Below are 6014 nucleotides of genomic sequence, written 5' to 3' on the forward strand. Positions count from 1 at the left end.
TTGGGTTTTGTTTACCTAATAACATGAAAACTGTAACTTTGTTTTGTTTCTTTTATGCATGATAGTGAACAGCTTCATTTCTCAGAAGCCAGCTTTATCGTATCCTTCACCTAGTTTTCTAGAGTATGGGTCTTTCTAACTGATTTACAAGAGTGCTTTTTCTGAATGAGGCAAGTCAGCATTTGATGTGTATGGCAAATATTTTTCCAGTTTGTTCAACATTATTTTTCTTCACATAAATTTTGCATTTTATGCCATCATATTTGCCAGCATTTCTAAGCTTTTCTCTACTTTGAGATAAAAAAGTCCCTGTTTTCTTTTACTTCTGTGCTTCCTATTTTTACAACATACATCTTCAAACCATTCAAAATGTATTTTAAAATGCACTTCTATCTTACCCCAAAGTAAATTTCAGTACCTTTCATATTAAATGGTATGTCTCTTTCCCACTGACTTAAAGTGCTACTTCTTCATTAACTGAATGTCTGAATGAACTTAGATTGCTGTTTCATATTTTAATTACTGGAATTTGGGGGTAAAAAGATGTAAGAGCTATTCCCCTGTAATGACTGTTTTTCAGAATTTTCCGTCATATACTTGCCTGCTTATTTCTTGTCACCTTTGGGAGCATTTTGTCTGCTTCTAAAAAGTTTGGGAGTAGCATTTTCGAGATAGCATTAAATATAGATTATGGAGGCAGAACTGACTGCTGGCTAAAAATTTATGATTCTTGCTGTCCAAGAACAGATTGCTACGTAAATTTTTGTTGTCGTTGCTGGCACTATAAGTGGACCTTTTTCTTCCCCCCTAAAATAATTGATTGAACATAGAAAAGCTCTTGAATTTCCTGTATGTTTTCATCCCGTTGCCTTGCTGAATTCTTTCATCCACTGGCTCTCAGTCCTGATCCTGCATCGGGGCCATCTGGAGGACGACCTCCACTACAGGCTGTGAGGCTCCTCGTCTGGAGTTTGATTCAGTACGTCTGGGAGGGAGGGACCCAGGAGTTTATATTTCTGATCAAGCTCCCAGGTCATGCTGATGCTTCTGGTCCCGGGACCTCGCACTGAGAACCGCTGCTGTTTACTGTTCTCGATTGTCTATGATTCCCTGGCAGTGTGCAGGTGGTATCATTTTTTTTTTGTCTGAAATCTTTATCTTTGCCTTCCTTTCTGAACCACTGTTTTTGTTCTGCTTTTTGAAAGCTATTTCAACATCTTTTTCCCCAACCACTTTAAAGCTGTTCTGCTGTGTTTCAGTCTGCAGGATTTCTGTTTCTTTTTTTTCTCAGCTTTACTGAGATGTAATTGACATAGACTGTTGTGGAAGCTTAAGGTATGTGACGTGTGATTGCAGGTAATACGATTGCATACCCGGAAATAAAGGTAATTTCCCCAGCCTTCCGATTTCCAGACCTCTTTTGGTATATAAACAGGACAACACTCCAACCAGCTGAGGCACCCAGCCAGGGCCGATTTCTAGACCTCTTATTCCTTTTTCTTGGTTAATAGTATCCGCAAATATTTTTGAGAACTTTTTAAAAAAATTTAAAAAGAGATTTTACATATACTTTTAGAGGGAAGGGAAGCAAGGGAGAAAGAGGGAACAAAACATCGTCGATGTGCAATTGGTTGCCTCTCGCACTTCCCCAGCTGGGGACCTGGCCTGCAACCCAGGCATGTGCCCTGACTGGGAATTGAACCGGTGACCTTTCGGTTTGCAGGCTAGTACTCAAACCACTGAGCCACACCAGCCAGAGCTATTTTTGAGAACTTTAAAACTATAATACATCCTTTTTATTTCTGACCGTAATGGAAATGCATCTAGTCTCTTATCATTAAGCATGACACTGGCTGTGTGGACATATTTCACATATGTAAGTATTTTCATGTAAAGGAAGTACCCATTTGTGTTTATGTTATTAAAAGTTTTCTATCAGGAGTAGTTGTTGAATTTTAGAAAAAGTTTTTAGCATCCACAATTTTCTCTTTTAGAGTTATCACAAGCAATAGGGCCCCAAACACTGAGCCGCGAGCGTGTTCTAACTGCCGCCTTCCCGGTGTGCTAGTCAGCGGCCGGTGTGGGCACTGTTGCAGCGACGAGTGTAAGTGGGTTGGTGGTTTCTAGTTCTGTGTTCTGTGTTGGTCAGATTTTGTGACAGTCATGCTTTAGTTTTAAAGTTCTGCTAGCTTTACAAAAATAATTCAGGACCTCTCCCTTCTCCAGGTTCTAGAAAATGCAAATGAAAGACATTCTTAAAGTTTGGATAAAGTTCACCTGGTACATTTTGATTTGGTAGGTGAGGACGGGGTTAACTTTTGATGACCTTATTTATTTGTTTTATCATCTGGGTTGTTTTAAATCAATACTGGGATCAATTTTGATAATTTTTATATCTCCTTCCTAAATTTCCATTTTATTTAAGTCTTCAAATTCATATAAGATTGACTAAAATATTTGAAATCTTTTGTGGATTTTTTCCCATTTATTTATTTTTAGAAAGAGGGGAGGGGAGGGACAAAAAGAGGGAGAGAAACATTAATGTGTGGTTGCCTCTTACGCCCCCTATAGGGACCTGGCCCACAACCCAGGCATGTCCCCTGACTGGGAATTGAACCAGTGACCCTTTGGTTCATAGGCTGGTGCTCAATCCATTGAACCATACCAGCTAGGGCCTTTTGTGGGTTTTGTCTTTTGTTTTCTTTTCATTTTTCCTAGATTATGTTTTACCAATTTTTAAAATTAATTTTGTTTTCATATTTCTTCCTAATTATGCTTATTTTTGTCAATGTTAAACTTAAAATTTCAACTGCTCATTGCTAGTATATAGAAATACAGGTGATTTGTTTTAACCTTGTATCTTATGGCTTTACTACACTCACTTATTTGTTTGACAAAGATTTTTGTTTAGGTTCCTTGGGATTTTCAACATAAACCATATTGTCATCTGTGAATAGAATCAGTTTTATTTTCTCCTATCCATTCTCTTTTTTGTGCCTTTTATTTTTTCTTTTCTTGACATATTGCACTGGCTAGGAATACCACTACTATGTTGCATAGGAGGGGTGATGCTGTACATCCTTATTTTGTTCCTAATCTTATGGGGAAAGCATTCAGTCTGTCAGCATTCAGTGTGATGTTAGCTGTGGGGTTGTTTTTGTTTCGTAGATGCTCTTTATCAGGTTGAGGATGTTCTGTTTGTAGTTTGCTAAGAGTTTTTCATCATGAACGGGGTTTGAATCTTATCAAATACTTTTTCTGCTTCAGTTAATATGACCATGTGGTTTTCCTTTCTTAGACTGTTAATATGGTGGATGACATTGATTTTTGAATATTGAACTGGTCTTCTGTTCTTGGATTAACCCCACTAGGGCTAATGGGTCTTGTACTCTTTGCATGTGGCTGGATCCAATTTGCTGTTTCACTGAGGATTCTTGCATTTGTGTTTATGAGGTATGTTGGTCTGTAGTGCTGTTTTTATCTAATTTGGGTATCTTAAATGTTTAGTAAAATCTACCAGTGAAACCAGATTTCCTTTTTGGGGAAGAGTTTTAAATACAACTTCAGTGTCTTTTACTGGTTATAGAACTTCTCAAATTATTTCATCTTCAGTGAGTTTTGGTAGTTTCTGGTTTTCAACGAATTAGTTTATTTCTTCTAACTTGTTGAATTTAGTATTGCCTTATTGTTGGAATATTTTGAGGGGTTTATAATGATAAACTATCTTTCATTGCTAGTATTGGTAATTCTTTTATGTCTTCGATAAACCTTTACCCAGACTGATAACCACTGATTTTTTTTGAAGAACTCACTTTTGATTCTTTTCCTCTATTTCTGTCAATTTCACTAATTTCTGCTCCTCACTATTTTTATTTTGGTGAATGTTTCTCTGCACCCAATGGGTGGGGTGTTTTATAGCTGCACATCAAGCTAAGTTGCTCCATGGGGCTCCAGTCTACTATATCCTTGATGAAAAGGTCTTCATTTGGGTATGGTTTGGTTTCTTCATTATATTGGGCTGGCCAAAAATGTGTTTGGTTTTTTTTCCATACAATGGTTCTAGCAGCACTGAATTGTTTTTAACTTCATTTGAAGCAATTTTGTTAGATTGTATTGAGACAGCTGGCATATCAGTGTGCATTAAAAAAAACGTATCAAAATTGGTGAATTTTTGTGTAGCCATTTTAATATTGAAGTTGGAAGAAAATAACAGTTTTGGCATATTAGGTTCTATTATTTCAAGAAAGTTTAAGATGCAACTGAAATGCAAAAAAAAAAGATTTGTGCAGTGTGTGGGGAAGGCGCTGTGACTGAGCAAACGTGTCAGCAGTGGTTTGCGGAGACGATGCTCCACGGTCTGGTGGACCAGCTGAGGTTGGTAGCGATCGGACGGAGACACTGAGAACAGTCAGCATCGTACCACACAGGAGACAGCCGACACACTCAAAGTGTCCACATCAATGAAGTTACTGGTGAAAATGAAAAACGAGTCTTGTTTTTTGGAAAACACTAAACGGACTTTTTGGCCAACCCAATACTTCATGGCTCACATTTTGTGTTTTATTTAGTAAAATTTTACCTATCTCATTTTTTCCTCTACAAGCGTTATTGTTTTATCTTTTCCATTTACAATCCACTTTGGGTTTTTTCTTTTTTTGGCATGGTGTAAGTAATGGTTAAGAGTAACTTTCGTTGTCATTGAAAGTATCAAGCGACTCTGGCTCTTTTTATCTTTTCAAGGGGAAGCACATCTTGGGCCACTTTGCTGAAGGACTCTGAAAGGCAGAGGGGCACAGGAGTGTCCTTGGCTCAGGGCGCAGTCCCGCAGTGGTCACCTGCTGCGTGTGAGCAATCAGCTGGCCTCCATTGCTCAGCAGTTGCCAGAGGTTGGCCGCTGCTGGGCGGAGGCCACCCCTGCCTGAAGGGTCCTGCCGCCAGCCCTCTCAGTCTTCTTTTTGCAGGGACGGCACACAAGGGCCCCTCCCCACTCAGCTCTGGTATCACTTGGCTGAGGTGGGGGCAGAGCGCCATAGCGACCTCCCCAGGCTATATTACTCTGGAGGGGTCTGGACTCTGCCTGGGAGCTGCAGGGGTTCACTCTGACCGTTGACCTGGCCCAGGTGACGCCATCCTGGGTAGCCTGTCTGTGGCCGGGTGCCATGATACTTCATGTGCCAACTTGAGCTAGGCCATGGTGTCCAGTTGTTTGGTCAAACACCAGTCTAGATGTCTCTGAGATATTTTATGGATGGAATGAACCTTTAAATCAGTAGACTTTGAATAAATCAGGTTACCGTCATAATGTGGGTGGGCCTCACCCAATCAGTTGAAGGCTTAGGAGAAAAGACTGAGATCTTTGAGGAGGGATTCTGCTTTGGACTTGAGCTGCAGCCTTAACCCTTTCTCTAGCCTGTTACTCTGCCCTGAAGGTGTCATACTTGCCAGCCCCAACGATGATTTGAGCCAGTTCTCTCCCTCCACTTTATTGGGTTTTTTTTTTCCCTAGAAAACCCTGCTAATAACTGGGTGGTTATAGTTATGGCCTCATTTCCTGAACGGTGAGCTTCCTTGCTGGTCCTCCATGCTGGCTTTTGCCCAGCTGCAGACGGAGGACTGGGACAGAGACCTCTGCCCTGCTGTCCTTCAACTTGAAGGACAGACACATGTTAAGGACAGTCTTTGGGGCAGTAGGCAGTAAGACTCATTGTCAGACAGGCAGGAAACATGCCAGTTCCTGGTTCTGGAGGGAGAGGCTGTAAACTGTTCATTTTAAAAGCTGGGCCTCGCCCTGGCTGGTGTAGCTCAGCAGAGCTGGGCCTTCACGGAGGCGGTTCGGGATGTGGCTGCTTCTTGCCACATGTGTGGTCACGAGCCCAAGGCTGTGGCTTTTCAACCTGGCCACTTGCAGGAAAAACACTAATTAAATCCATCAAAATAATAATCAGGCTCCTGGCAGAGCACTTCACAAAAATACCCGAAGCCCCATTCAGTGGAGGAGGAGATGGGGCCTCCGA

This window comes from Artibeus jamaicensis, unplaced genomic scaffold, assembly GCF_021234435.1.
Source record: "Artibeus jamaicensis isolate MK-2021 breed Jamaican fruit bat unplaced genomic scaffold, CSHL_Jam_final contig_464, whole genome shotgun sequence".
Classification (NCBI taxonomy): domain Eukaryota; kingdom Metazoa; phylum Chordata; class Mammalia; order Chiroptera; family Phyllostomidae; genus Artibeus; species Artibeus jamaicensis.